Source organism: Solenopsis invicta, chromosome 7 (genome assembly GCF_016802725.1).
Source record: "Solenopsis invicta isolate M01_SB chromosome 7, UNIL_Sinv_3.0, whole genome shotgun sequence".
NCBI classification, from domain to species: domain Eukaryota; kingdom Metazoa; phylum Arthropoda; class Insecta; order Hymenoptera; family Formicidae; genus Solenopsis; species Solenopsis invicta.
In genome coordinates, this window is record NC_052670.1 from 8,900,609 (window position 1) to 8,916,477 (window position 15,869).

The window sequence follows — 15,869 nt, forward strand, 5'->3', positions numbered from 1 at the left end:
CAAATCGTCGATACTTAATCATCGTTTACGGCCATTGAGTCGGACAACGGAAGAGCGAAATTACGCCGCGTATCGGAGACGTAATCTTGCGCAAACAGCACCAAACTTGGGGATCCCACCGATTCTCTCGGGGAACGATCGAATCAAATTAAAGACCGCGCCTAGAGAATAGATCGAAGTCGCGGCCGCGATACTTTATTTCTCACGTTCCTATTTTCTTCGAAACTGTTGCGTGCAATTCGTAACTTCCTGATTACATCTAAGATTCATTGTGCTCGCGCCTATCGTAGAGATAGTGAGTTTATCATCCCGCGGTATAATCCTTCTTCTCAATAGAGAAACTCTCCGGCACGGCGATTGCGTTTAATAGCGAAAGATAAATAGCAATATAATTTTTGTTCGGGAATTTTCAGGACTACGAAGAAACCGAATAGCATGCTTGCAAGGTCACGAAACGTATCCTACGGTCTCTCGACGACGTATAAGATTACTGGGTGGATATAATCTTAAATCGTTAAAATTAATTATCGTGTGCAGAGAGGAAATCGGATAGCGTGGAGAAGACCGGGCAATACTTCGAAATGCACAACCCAGCTGTATGTGTCTTTTCACACCTCGTGATTCGCCGCTAAATATCGCTTTCATATTTTTTTTTCTTTTGCGGGTATACCGAACGTTACCCGAAGTGTAAAAAGGTTAATGATTCAGATGATTCTTTACCGTTTACTTTAATTTCTTTTTAAATTTTATTTATGACTTTAGCATAAATGGAACTTCGTTTCTACTGCAAAACTGAAGCTGCAAGTAGCTAAAGTATGTGTTTCGGTTCCAAGAGTCGCGCGCAAGATACAGATGATCTTTCACAGGATCGGGAATCTGTCTCGACAACCCGACTAGAATCGTCCGACGAGAATTCGTGAGCGTCGATCATCGCGCGCAGATTGCACTTTCATCATGAACTCTATCCACGTTGAAATTACGCTCGAGCATTCCGCGGCATACTTTCTGTCACGCGGCGCCGCCTTTCCCACAAAGTGGAAAAACGAAATCTCACGTCAGTGTGGATAACGCGTCAATACGGCTGACGCGCATTTGCGAGAGCAAAAGAGAGAGAGAGAGAGAGAGAAAGAGTATAGTTTGCGTCACCCAACTAAGCTTGCTCCTGGGCCTTCAAATAGATCCCGTCGCGGGGTCGAAGGAGAGCGGTCGCGCGAAACGTTATTACGGCGTCCGTCGCTTTGTTCGAAAAACCATTTGTATTCAAAGGCGACGTCGTCAATTTCCATGCTGCCAGCGTATACGCGGCGTATTCGCGTGGAGATGTCCCACCATCTCGAAATTAACGAAGCCGGCGCGCAGCGCGATAGAAGCCATTCGGCGGAATTTACGTTAAGCGCCGTCGAGAGGCCGCGGAGGCGAGGATGATGCTTACATTTTTTTTTTCTTTTGCGCGCGAATGGTAATATAGTGGCTACCGCGATATCCGTGGAATATACAATCGCGCCGGGAAACGCCGCGCGTTGCAATGGAAGATACGACACACGCGGCTTTTATACATTCGTATAAAAGCGCGCTCTCGCTGCGAAAGCAATGGAGGAAAGGAATTCCTGACGGAACCCCTCTCGTAGTCCGGAAAGCCGGGTGTGAGTCCCCGCGGTTTCAACAAGCCGTTCCGAGTTTAGTAACGCAGATTGCTTTCCGCGTCACGCACAGCCCGCCGATTAATGAGCGAGAAGCGTGCGGACATGGAGAGTCGCGTGTCGCAATTTTTCTCTCTCTTTCTCTCTCTTCTCTCTTCTCTCTCTCGCTGCGGTCAGAGCGATGCATCCGGGTCAAAGTATCGCGCTCGCCGAGCCGCAATTACATTCCGCAACATATTGCGCCGGCTGATTATTATCCGACGAGGAGCCGGCACCGTGAGCGAATTCATTTCGCATACCGAATTCCGCGAGGGCAGAGGAGAAATCAATGTTCGGGGCGCGATACAATCGCGCGGAATTCGTTCGTTCGCCAAAGAGGTAAAAGTCCCTGGCCGTTGAATACACCGGCAGAGATTCCCACACAAGGTACACGGCGGGACGGGTTGAACGGCTTGGTGCATTCGGCAAGGGTCGCCGGAGATGAAGGGGAGGGGAGCAAGGGGGAACGCGCGAAGATCCCCGACCCTTCGCTTGCACACTGCAACGATATCCTTTTCGAGGAGCCTGAGCCGCAAGCTGAGGCGCAGAGCGGTGCGCGTACATACACGCGCGTCTGGACCATTCAGCATGGGGAGAAATTTGCATTTCTTAATACATGCGCTCGACCGTGCGCTCCTCGATCACGACGAAAATCCTGTGGAAAATTCACCCCGATGGGATTCCCCTCTCGATAGAGATTCATCGCGAGTCTATCGACGCGTCTCTCTCTCTCTCTCGAAAGTGCTTGAGAGAACGCCGAGACCCGTCGCGCGCTGCGCCGACGGGATCGTGAGACGTCGGTAGATCTTCGTCGAAAGATCTTCGCGAGAGTCGTGTCTATCTAGGTACATACGAGGTCGAGCCTTCACCTCGATCACCCAGTATATACATATGAGACTCGCGTGCGAGAGCGAGACGGGGCGCGAAAGGCAAAGAGAAAGAGAGAGGAAGAGAGGCAGAGAGAAAACGAGCGGGCGAAAGAAGGCAGAGAGAGAGAGAGAGAGAGAGAGAGAGAGAGAGAGAGGCTGCGGATATACGTGGAGCCACGCAAGCAAGAGCGAGTGAGCGACGAGCGCGAGTCGGGGAAAGATTCGGAGGAGAGCGAGAGCGCGACGAGAGAGGAGAAAGGAGAGTGAAACGAGGGAGAGAGCGAAGGCGCGAGAGATCGGTAAGAGGGGTCACTGGTTGTTCGTTGCACGCTCAACGTATGGGAATCGTTATGGACCAACTACAGCCGTTGGAATGTATTCATTTTTCTTTTTTGTGTCTCCCTCGTCTACCTGGCGAACCACTCTCCCTCCGTATAGCGGCGGCGGTGGCGGTGGCGGTGGCGGCGGTGGCGGCGGCGGTGGCGGCGGCGGTGGCGGCGGTGAACCTCTTGTGGGCAATCCTGTCGGCCAGCAACCGGCAACCGGAGGAGGATCGAGTTCGATCTGAAGAGAATGAGAGTGAGAGAGAGAAAAGACAAGCTGTGTAAGCAAACGAGAGAACGACGTGTTGGAAGGAGAGGAAAAACTCAGATCGACCGCCATAGAGAGGAGAAAAGAGGAGAGATTGGTCTAACGGGGTGGTGAGGGTGTAAGCGGCGGCCGAGCAGTCAGGAGTACCAGGAGGGACAGCCGGCAGAAGGAGAAATAATGGGACTGCGAGATAAAAAAGGCGATCAGGAGGTAAATCGATGATCATCGACGGACGAGCGATAGATTGAAGAGAGAGAGGAGTCGGCAAACGTAAAAAAATTGTGAAAGTTTGAGCCGAGGAAGAGGAAGGTGCACGAGACATCAAGAGTTGGTAACAGCCGATGGAGGAGGAAAAACGCAGGAACGAGGAGAGAAAAACGCTACTTACTCGAGAGCCAGAGCAGAAACTTTTGGATAAGAACAATGTATTCATATATTCATATAAAACATATCACTTATTTGTTACAACAACGACATAACTCGAAAAATAGTTTTTAAAATTGTTATATCAAGTATCCTTTAATGCGATATTTTGACATAACCATTCGATCTGTTAATTGTAGAAGAATAAAAGTGTCATTAACTCTTCACTCAGCGTACTGAATTCTGTTTTAATAGACAATTCTAAAACAGCGACAATTTTTTAGTTATATTATTGTTGTAACAACAATATGCATGACAGTACTACCACGTAAAATACATAAAAAATTGTTCAGTTCTAATTTTGCATTTACGATAAATAATATTTGATGAGACAGAAGAGAAAAAGAATAGACAGCGTTAGACTAGATTGTTCATCGCCCAATTTCATATCGCCAATGATAGTTCAACACAGAATTCTTTGACTATTTGATCTAATGGAAAAACTCCAGATAGTTGCCGGTCATTGTAAGGGATAACAGTCAATCGCAATATGATCAAACAAAACGCTCTTAAAGAATATTATGTATATTCATATTGAAAATATGTTCAAAGATTTAAAAAGTCTACTAATTTTCTTATATGCATAATATCGATATGAGCTTTCGATTGCGATTGGATCAAATAAAATCGGTATAATCTGAAGATTTTGAACTTCTTTATTTCGCGGAAAGCAATGTTTCTCGTTAGCCAGTTTTGAAATTTCGTTCTCGTGTATACAGACAAAGCGAGTTTGCCCCCTATAATACATTCACAATGTCAAACGTATAAACACATGTTGTTTGTTTGCGGCTTTACATCGAGTTGGACACAATATGTTGGCTCCAATAACAAAATTCTTCAAATATTTGAAAAATTTGTCGTTATACGTTATGATCAGTAAACTGTATTTTCTCGATAAGTTTTTCCAAGTAAGAAAAATTCTTTAATTTATAGTAAATCGATTAAATAAAATCGAGGACATACACAAAATATTCTTTACTCATTTGAGAGAAATAATTTAGACCGTAAAGAATTAAAATAGCGGATGAAAATCGATACGTACACACGTACGAGTTTGCTTCTGAAGATCTATTTTAATTGAGTCGCCACAACATTTTGAATTTAATTTAAAAATCATGAATAATAGTTGGCTTTGAAATGTTAGAAATGGATATATTCATTGCAGAGCAAATATAATAAAATTTGTATAAAAAATACTGAGAACGAATTAAGAAAGAATGTATTCTTTGTTAAAAATAATACGTATTGATTGCACTTAACTGCTGTTACACGTTTACAATATTTATTGATTTTATAAAAAGGGGGAGAGGGGGAGAAGATTCCTTAAGAAAAGAGCTTATAAAATTAAAGTATGTCATTTGTGTAAAATGTATCTAAAAATTTACGTAACAAAAGTTTTTTCAATACGTATTTAAATAGATGCAACAGAAGTTGAATGCATAAAAAATATATGGAACGAAAATAAAAATCCGTATATATCGAACATGCTCTTCAATCTTTTTAAAGAATGTTTTTAAAAAGCTTATTCTAAAATTTATTTGTTTAAAAATAGATTTGAAAGTAATTGGTCAAATACTTTATTATACACGAGTAGAATAAATTTAAGGAAATAAGTGATACGCAATTAATTCATAATAAATATACTTATTTGTCAAGTTCACAATTATATGTTATTCGGAAACATTCGAATATTCTTGAATATTTCCAAAGTCTTCGTTTAACATGACCTCGTGTATCGATGCTCACATACCGTTTATGTATCTATTGTCTAAATATAAACATTGATGTTTCAGAATACAGAGTTAGCAACAGAAGACTTAATTGAGATATCCGTTATAACATTTCAATCCTATATCAATTTATATAATTGCTTGATACTAAATGAAATAATGCCTTTTCAGATTGTAAAGAAGCAATAAAATAAGAGGTTTATAATTAGAAAAAAATTTTCAATAGGATTATTTTTACAATTTGGAGAATATTGAAGAATTATTATGCAAAAAAATATAATGAACCAAAAAGAGAAAAGATAAAAGAAATGAGATTTTGATTTATTTAAAAATGTTGAAATTATAATTTTATTGCTACTACATATATATATATATATATATATATATATATATATCAGATATTTAATTATTACATTTAATTATTTAATTTCAACTTGCATGAAATGAGCTTTTAAAATCAAAGTAAAGCGTAAAAACTTGGCTTGCCCAGGTGACAGGATAAATTATTAAGACGCAATGTCTTACAATTTTTAAATATTTTATAAAAGATCATTCGAAATATATTGATAAGATATAAAATTAAATATTTGTAACGTTAGACTGCTACTATTTAAAAAATTTCAGGATATAACCGGCACGATGGATGTGGAGGAAGCGAACGGTGTCCGCAGACACCGCAAAGAACAAGCTCGAGAACAAGAAGGCTCGCGAAGACGTTCGACCGCGGGGACGTTCGTCGACGTCGCCGTCTATCGGCACTCGCCGCGGATGAACTTGCGATCGCGGCTCAATTAAAAAAAAGAAGAAAAGGGAAGATCGCACCGATTATCCTCAAAGAGCGAACGCAAGAATAAAGCGAAGGACGCCGAAGAGCGGGACCAAGAGAAACCGGCACGGAACCGGCGCGCGGCGCGGCGCGGCGCGGCGCGGTGGCGCGAAGACAACGAGAGCGAGAGATCGGCGCAGGAAAAAAGATGGAGAAGGAGAGAAAAACGGAGAGTAAGGAAGGAGAGACTTCCGACGTTTCGCTTAAGAACGGATCTGCTGGGTGATGGAAGCGAAACTCAGAGGGGATCCGAATGGAACCGAGACGAACCGACGAACGGCGAACGGATGGACGACGGACGACCCGACCGGTAGAAAATGTAGGTAGAAGGACAAGGCATGAGACGCGGTTCGCCAAGGGAAATGAGGATGGCGTGAACCGGTCCTCTCTCCTCCTGCCTCTTCGCTCCTCTCCCCTTTCTCTCTCTCTCTCTCTCTCTCTCTCTCTCGCTCTCTCCGAGTAGGCACCTCTCTCCTCTCTCTTGTGCCCTCGTCTCGGCGCAATGCTGCGACGGTTTGACTCACAATATGGATTTGAACGGGCCAATCGCCACTCGCAGTCTTGTTCACCGGTTACATATATGTTGGGGGGAATCTGAGCTGAAGAACATCGATGTAGGGGAATCAAAATGATGGTGGGGCGCAAAAGGTGCGTCGGCTGGCTTGAGTTAATATCCCGCAGTCCAGTTGTACAGTGAGTGCGGAGAGACAACTATGTCTCATCTGGTATCGTACTAGGTGTCTTCTCTTTCTCGGTCTCTGTGTGTCCTTGGTACGACGGAGACAGTGAAGGACTAAACTTTGGGAAATTCTCCATTTTGAGTCGTCAGATATCCTCTCGGGTCAGGTATGGTTCTCCACGCGAAATTAATAGATCTGTGATAATGCGCAGTTTGGAGAACGCGCGGAGGAGACTGCACACTTTGGAGCAGCACTTCAACTTGAAAAAAATCATCGATTTTATTTTGCACTCCAGTAAAGTCCGCGCGAATCGAGTCGGAGCAGTTATATATATAAATGCTCGTTAAAATAAATACGAATTTAAATTTAAATTATCGAATCAATTTTTTTTCTACGTTTTTATTAAAAAAGAATTTTGAACGTATAGAAATTACGAAGCAATTACTTTTCCAAGGTTGCTGGTACCGTAAAGTCACTTCGGTATGTGAACGACAAAGTATTACACATAATTCTAGAAACTTTTGAAATTACAGGATAGAAAGGAAACATATTTATTTATTGATATTTATTAAATAGTAGTAATAATAGTAATATTTATAATAATAGTAGTAATTACAGTAAAAATGAAAAACGAAAGCAGGTGGGATCATAGAACATTGATAGTACTATGAAATCCCACTCGCTTTTATTATCGTTGCTATAATTACTATTATTACCAAGTATCCAATAAATATTACTACCATATCGAAATATGTACCTAGTTCTAAAGAGTTCTTCTGTGACTTCCGCTAAAATCCATACATTTTATGTATATGTTCCCTCAACATTTCCAATGTTTTATGACCGTTTAGAAAACCGTATATAAAATAAGTTACATTACTAGAGAGATTACGAATTTAGAAATCCGTATATATGGGTTCAAACTCGCGACTTAGAGATCCTGCCACTTTGAGGTCTATCGTTCTCACGGCAATCCGTTGAATAGAATAGTAGATAGACAGAATTTATTAGCTGAGCAATTAATACCTTTGTGCAGCTAGCTTTCCCTACTAAAAAGTATTGTCGCAAGTAATTCATTGTATTCATACAGTCTATGGTCAGAGAACCTTATGGAAGTTTATGGAAGTCACCTCGAGTTACCCGGTTTATTTTGTAGTAGCGCATTGATTATTGCTGTGTTGCTAACCTACATCCGTGGAAACCGATGAATGGCTACACATTAATACATATTTTATAGCTGCGCTGATGTTAACAAAGAATCAGGAAGTTAAAAGAATTTTTTCACTAACGGTTATTCATAAAAGTATGCATATAACTGAATCAGGAATTGTTCAGTTTGTATGAAAAATTGTACGTTTGGATAATTACATGAAAGATACCTGTTATGCAATAATGATTATAATCGTAATATTCGTTTCATCAGACGAGTTATAAATAACAAAATAAGGAAATATACAATGTATGTAATATAAATGACAAAACTATTATCACACTTAACAAATTTTTATAAAATTTATGTTAAGGAAATCATAAATAATTAATTTTTATTTTTATTGCATCCTAACTGCGTAAATCATAGCAAAGATTGCAAACTGGTTTCATGATAACTGCAATTTTTATTGGAAAGAAATAATCAGTCAATATCAATTCTGGAAAATTGACTTTGTTTAAAAAATTTTTTAAATAAAGTTAAATTTTTAGATGTTTTATATGTTTCGTTTGTATCAGAATGGAATATTTCCGCACTCAAAAATTTAAAATGTCATATATGCGAGATAACAAGTCCGCAAATCAAATCTAGATCTTTTGTTTGACAATTTTAATAACGTATTATCTAGCATTTCCAATACTTGTTAGAATCAGAAAAATCAGAAAATCAGGCGGCAATAAATTTACAAATTTTTCATGGCAAAAATCGTAATGATGATTATGATAAATCCATAATGCATTAGATGCAAAAATTAATCATTACATTGCCTTAGAAACAATAATGATTTAATACATAAAAAACAAACGAAAAAATAGAGAAATTAGAAACGATTTCTACAATTGAAAATTTTGAATTTCTGTAAATTTTATAAATGCAACATTTTTGCATGAGGTTATTTTCCGTCGATGACCGTATAATTAATATGTAATGAAGCATTTGAGTTGTAACATTTTGAAGCATTATAGTCATCCATAGATAAGAAGTCTCTGATTACTTATTCCAATCTTGAGATAATTAGTAATGTCTAGAGAGCAAGGAGCCTTTTTGAAAATTATAATATCTTCGAAATGGTTCCTTACTCTCTAGCAGTAAAATTCTTTCACTGCTTCAGATTATGAAGCAGTAAAAGAATCTTACTAATATTTAACTTTTTTTTTACTAATTGCTTATCTTGAGAATGACATAGAGCTAATGGTTTTTTCTAATTTTTGTCCTTCCTAAAAATTGATCTGAATACAGGTACTTTTCCACCCGCATAGTTTTATGGAGATTCGTAGTGTTTCAGAACTAAACTTACATCATTCTCGATGTAAGCGACTCACGTACCGGTCGACACGAGATACATTAGTTGAAATATACAGTTTTGAAAGTACCGAAGCGTGGAATACCTTGATTTCGTGCCTAATAGCTGAGCTGTTACCACAAGAATTTTATTTACATTCAAGATTTTGTCGAACGGTCGAACGGTCATATTGAATACAGTATTCTAAACACAAGAGAGGAACCAATAACAGTAGGTTCAGAACTCGCTTTCTTCAACACACGAATGTTATATGATTAATATTCAGAACGAACCTTGAAATCTTTCCGAAACTTTTACAATTGACTTCGCGAGTACAGCACATTTGTTTTCTATTCGTTGAACTACCAAATTCCGCGCACGATTACTCAGCATTAACATAAAAATCTGTGTCTTTATTTCTTTTTAATTGGTAATTATGTGCGCAATTTAAGATTAAAATTCATTATTAGAACATTATTTCCTTTATTTACAATATTTTTAGTTACTTTGTATAAAATTATTGTTCCAATATTCTCTCAAATATTTCTCAGCACTGCTAGCACTTTTTCGCGAACATAATTCTCTCTCTTTCTTTTTCTCGAATTATTAAGAATTATTTATGAAATGCTAAACTTGAAATTCTTGGTTTATATTCTTTCGCGGTTTAATTAAGATTCCGCAGTGCTCGCATTAACAATTCGCATTAAAAATTAGCATCCTATGAAGAGGATGCGTCAAACAATGACGTAACGAACGTAATCGAACAGAAACGAGATAAGAAAGGAGAATGCACGAGGATATAAGTTCGCGCACCTCGACTTGCCACAAGATATCAGAGAACTTCTTCAAGGCTGTAACATCAGGATCGTCGAATACTTTGGTCGGTTAATAACTTAACAAGTTCAATCGTTTATTATGAAAATGATTTACGTGGCATGGTCGAAGGTCGATTCTTTTTCACTTTGAACAAGATGAACAGGAAATTATTACAGTTTTATAATCCTTTTTCTGATCTTTAGATTCTATTAAAGAAAGCCATTAAAAATTTTTTTTTTTTTTTCTATATATACAAAAGCATTATTTCTTTGCATTCGTACAATTCAATGTAAATTAAAATTATTAATTAACAAGTTAATGTTTAAAATAAAATACGAAAAAGAAACAGTTTCCGCTGGTAAAGGAAACATCTGTGCTAAACGCGGTTATCGCTAGGTAAAATAATTTTATGTATTGTTCTAGCAAAGCGTTGAAGAAATCTTTTCCAAAGACGTAGGATAACGCGAGTCGAGTGCATAATATCCAAACCATTAGTTTCTACTGACGTAATCGATCGTGCGAAAGTCAAGGAAGCTTTATTAATCAAGCCATGTTCTCGTGTTATTAATGAGAAATTGGTATTGCGAGAAATCTGCTTATGTTATCTCAGCTAAAAGTTTCAATCTTTTTATTATTTACCGTTAACTCTCATTAATTATTATTAACGTGCAACATTACAATTCCAAATTTTTTTTTTTCGTAAATTTTTCTTCGACGACACATCCTTCATAAATTTTCCAATTTTTGTACTTGTTTGTACCGTACGTTTTATTGTATTTTCTGAAAGACTGATCGCTGGTTCCGTATTCGCATCACCCGTGCGCACATCCTCATCGTCGGCGATTCGCACCGTTTCGCGTGCGAATTTACGCGGGCCTCTTAGCAACAAGTTACGCACACACACCTGCCGTGGAAAAGCGGAGCCGCGCGAGCTCGTTCTCGTTGCTGTGCAACTCAAGCAAGTCTCCTCCTTGTCGCTCGACAATCTCCGTAACATTATATTTGTCTGCCTCGTGGCTCGTAATCGAGTATAACTATTTCGCACGAGATCGTTGATATTTCACTTAAGCAGATTCTTTTCCACGTGGAATACGAGTGAGAGAAAATTGCACGATATGCAAATTTCGAATTTGCAAGAATTTGGAATGATAACAAGATCCTCGCTCGATTATTTAATCTCTCAAAATGGGATCCAAGATTTTTGACCTGGAGATCAAAAATGTGACTCTTATACTCATATTTGATCTCAATGTTAAATAATTGAACATTTGTTATTTAAATTCATACGTTTCCCGCGAATAATGAAATAAATTTTTTATTTTCGTCATCAGTTACAAGTGAATATCTCGACTTGATCTTAAAATTAATATTTTATCTGAATCAACTGACTCATTTCTCAAACGAAATCAGAAAAAAAAAATTATTTGAATCTAATTACAATTTGATTTGAATCTAACAAGCATCTCCTTGCGAACGACATAATCGAATCCTTACTCTGCAAATTTTGCAAACATTTATTACGCTCTGACATGCACACGATAATAGTTTTAATTATCCACGTTATATTTTATTATTTATAATTTATTAACTCATCCAACGAAACGAATATAACAAACACTTTCCACTTATATGGTCATCCGAGCACGCAATTTTTCAAAGAAACCAAATAATCTCTGATTCAGATAATATGTTTATAAATAAAAGTACGCAGAACTTTTATTTGTGACATATGGTATTACGAACAATAAAGGTTCTAAAATTTTCTATATTGTAAAATTTTTTATATGTAATATTTAAATTGTCCCTTCACTAATTTGGGAGTAAATTTTTTCCTAAGGTAAATGTCTTCTTTTTTTACAAATTCTTAACGTGCAATTTTAGATATCTTATGAGCCGTGGGTACTATCTGGAAGTAAGTAAAACACGTTTGCTCACATCGATAAGACACAACCATAGGAGTGACGATAATTCACAACGTCGTATCTCACGTTGGCGCGTTAGAATTTCAGCATCATTGATTATTCGTTTATACGGCGTAACACGCACTACCGGTCCGTGTTGAAGCACACGTGCGTATTATGCACAAATTTGTACGTAACATTAACGACAGATCGTACTGCGTACGCGTGGCAAAAAGTACGTCATTTAAAGATACTTATACTTCCCCTTTTATAGATATGTCTAATTTAATTGTCTCTTTAAGGTAGACCGAGGCGAATCGGATCAATTTTTCTTCATAGGTAAACAAATAATTTTATTAAGTTTTACTATAAATTCTTCATCTTTATATCTTTGGCTTGAGTCTTATACAATAAAATAATACATAACCATTTTTCATTTCTTGCGTAACGAAAAGGAGTAATCCGATTCACTCCAACATTGGGGACGAAGCGGATCATCAGTTAAATAAAATTAAAAAATAAAAATAAATGAATAAACTCTTTGAAAGAGTCTTTTAAGTCTTTTCGTTGCAAACTCAAAATTAGGATCGTGATTTTATAGAAGACAAAATTTCTTCGCGCATCTACGATTTTTGCGATTGTATCATTGATTAACAATAAATCACACGTAATACAGAATTGTTGTCTATTGTTTTCGCTGCAGAGAGAGAGAGAGAGAGAGAGAGAGAGAGAGAGAGAGAGAGAGAGAGTGTGTGTGTGTGTGTGTGTGTGTGTGTGTGTGTGTGTGTGTGTGTGTGTGTGTGTGTGTGTGTGTGTGTGTGTGTGTGTGCACGGAACGGAAGTAAGCATGATAAAACAGATAGCACGAAATAAAAAACTATGATAACTATCTCAAAAATGATCCGATTTGTTCTGCGATTCAATTTGCTTCGGTCTACCCTATTGTGTGCGAATTTATTTGGAATCGTAATATTCCTCTATCTTTCCATTTTTGAAATATTTTCGAGCCTTCCTCGCTGCCGAGGAAGACACTTTTCGACCACTGTTCGACACTGGCAAGAAGTCGCTTTTACGTAGCGCGCACATTCACCGAATACCGCAACCGGTATTATTGCCGCGCGGAAGCCTATATCGCGTGCGATCTTCATTGCGTCGGCGAACACGTCTGAGATCGGCACGGTAGAGCGAGCGTCCGAGAAGCAAAATGCAAACACGCCGCATCTACCCGTTCTGCATACGTACACGTTCCGCAAATTTTCGTTCAGAGATCGACGACGCGCGCCGGAAACAGTGAAACGATCTAGACCAAAGCCAATTAATGTAAAATTATTTCGAGAATGCCCGTCGCAAAATCTGCAGTTTTAGTATCGATTTGAGTAATTTTTAAATAGAAAAAACGCCCAATTTTAAATAGAATATTCTTCTAAATTATCTACTATTTTTTAGATAAAATATTTTTTTAATTTAATATTTATTCAATTTTGCAAATTTTCACAATTTTTTATCTAAATTTATATATTTATCATTTAATTAATATACGCTCTGTCTCTTTGGAACGGTCTTATTTCGCGCAGTTTGAAAGACAAAAATATCGCAGCATCCAGTGATAATCCGCGTTAAAAACGTTTTGTCGGTCTTATTATCATTTAAAAAAAACATTACAGCAAAAATTACCAATAATTTATCGTTATCCTCGTCTCAGTTCGATCGATGTCGTGTAAATATTTATGCATCAAAAGATTATTTTTCAACCAGTTACGAGACCTTCGCGAATCGACGACAAGAATACAAATCTATTTTTTACATGTTCGACTTTCAGTTGCGTTTCATATTTTCGACGTTTAATTATTGAACAATTAAGAAACAATCTGTTAGCTATTGAAAAATACAATTATCTTCCAAGGATTGAGCAACTAGAACCCAAGTATCACAAAAAATTACGAATGAAATAAATTTTGAGATTTCGAAAAGATTTACTATTCATCTGTTATTCTTTCTCAATCATAACTTTTCAAATTAATTTTTAAATTATCAAATGGCAACGTGATTTGTGTAAAAATTAAATTTTTCAAAGAATTTTGAAATTAAATTTAATATTTTAATTAATCTAAAATATTATTTATTTATAATATCGTAAATTAATTTAAAAATTTTATTCTAATTTTATCTAACTTTAAAACTTTAAAAATATAAAATTACTTTTCACAAAGTAAAATTTATAGACTGAGAAAAAAGTTTTTAACTTCTAAAATTTTCATCTTCATTAAATTTCTTCAAGTATTTATGTATTTAATTAAGTTAAATATATAAATATTTAAATTAAAGTTCAAGTATTTTATGTATTTGAGTTAATTCACAAATACTTGAACCAAAGAAATTTACTCAAACTGAAAAATTTAACAATCAATTTAACAACTTTTTTTCTCAGCGTAAATATTTTAGTAAATTTTATCCAAATTAGATATATCCAATTAGATTCATAATTTTTATTATAAAAAAAAATAATTTTATTTAATTAATGTATTGAAAACTATTTTTGAGATTGCCATTTTATAAGAGGAACTATGCAGATATAATTTTCGTCAAAGGAATATTTTTCTAAACGTCTGAATTTTTATGAACGCGTTTCTTGCCTTTCTTTCTTGCACTCACTCGTGTGTACGCGGGGAGTCAGTGGGACGGGGAAAATTAAATCGAGGGTCTGATAAGCGTAGTCACAGTGATAATATAAGTCCCTGCGAAGCGGCGGCTATCTCGAACATTCGAGCGCAGCTGTGTTTGCGTAAACGATTGAAAATCGCATTGAAAACTCGGACTCGTTAGAAGTCGAATTTGTCGTCAGTCGCGAACACCGGGGATACCGGATCGTCAGAGCCTCGATCGGGGAGGGAGACTTGCAATTTTTTCCGAGTACTCGTATCGCCATGGAACGGCTCGGCTTATTACGAAACGCTTACGCGAATTCAACGAGATAACAGGTACGGTCAACAGGCCGTATCGCCCGGAGACTTTTAACCGCTGTACCGAACAGCGAAGCTGTTAATTAGATCGGCAAAGTGACGTCACTGCCAGGACTCTAAGGCGTCTCGAGTTGACAAGAAATAATTGCAGGGCACGAAATCACGCGGGGGGAAAATTCCAAATCCGAAATCAAATTGTAGAAACGAATGCGCTAAAATATTTAACAGTGCTGTAGATTTGTTGTCACACATGGCATTTTGTGATCGTTTTATGTATCGTTGAGATTGGATAATTTTTATGCGTGTTTAGTAGTAAAAAGGTTATTTATGACTCCAAGTCAACGGTATTCATTCATACACGAGGCTTACATATAATTTATTGAAAAAAATTTATAAATATCTTTGAATATCTATAAGCCTTTCGTGTTTTAACAATCCATCTATCATTTGCGATTGCGTCTGCTTTTTCTGACATCATTAACATATGGTAATTGTGTAATAAATTCAATTTAAAAAAAAAAACATTTTTTTTTTAATTTGGCACGTTTTTAACTTTCCGGTTTTAATCCCGTCCCGAAGAAGCCGGGAACGAAATTACCTCCAATGTAATTTCGATGCCGGTATCTTCGATGTTCGCACATCACGGCATGAACTTCTTTATCTAATTCGGCCACGATATCGTCGATATCAAAGATTAAAGCCCCAAAGATTAAAGAGTAGCCCGTTGCGACATCGTCGGTGGGCTCGCTGGTCGAGGGAGAAAGAAATTCTGAAATCCTCATCACCGATATCGAAAAATTTGTCCGGGGATTATTTGGATCGACACGCTTTGTGTACCGAATTAACGACGATCTCTCGGCCGTTCATTGATCTCGCAAACAACTTGGTCGTCTTATCAGCGA

At 37.5% G+C, this 15,869-nt stretch overlaps 1 long non-coding RNA gene across 1 annotated transcript; it reads left to right on the top strand.

Moving 5' to 3' along the window:
- The first annotated feature begins 2,468 nt into the window (after window positions 1–2,468).
- Window positions 2,469–13,496, top strand: LOC120358213. Its single transcript, XR_005575180.1, has 2 exons — window positions 2,469–3,564; window positions 5,917–13,496. It is a non-coding gene; the product is annotated as an uncharacterized LOC120358213 (long non-coding RNA).
- Window positions 13,497–15,869: the final 2,373 nt, after the last annotated feature.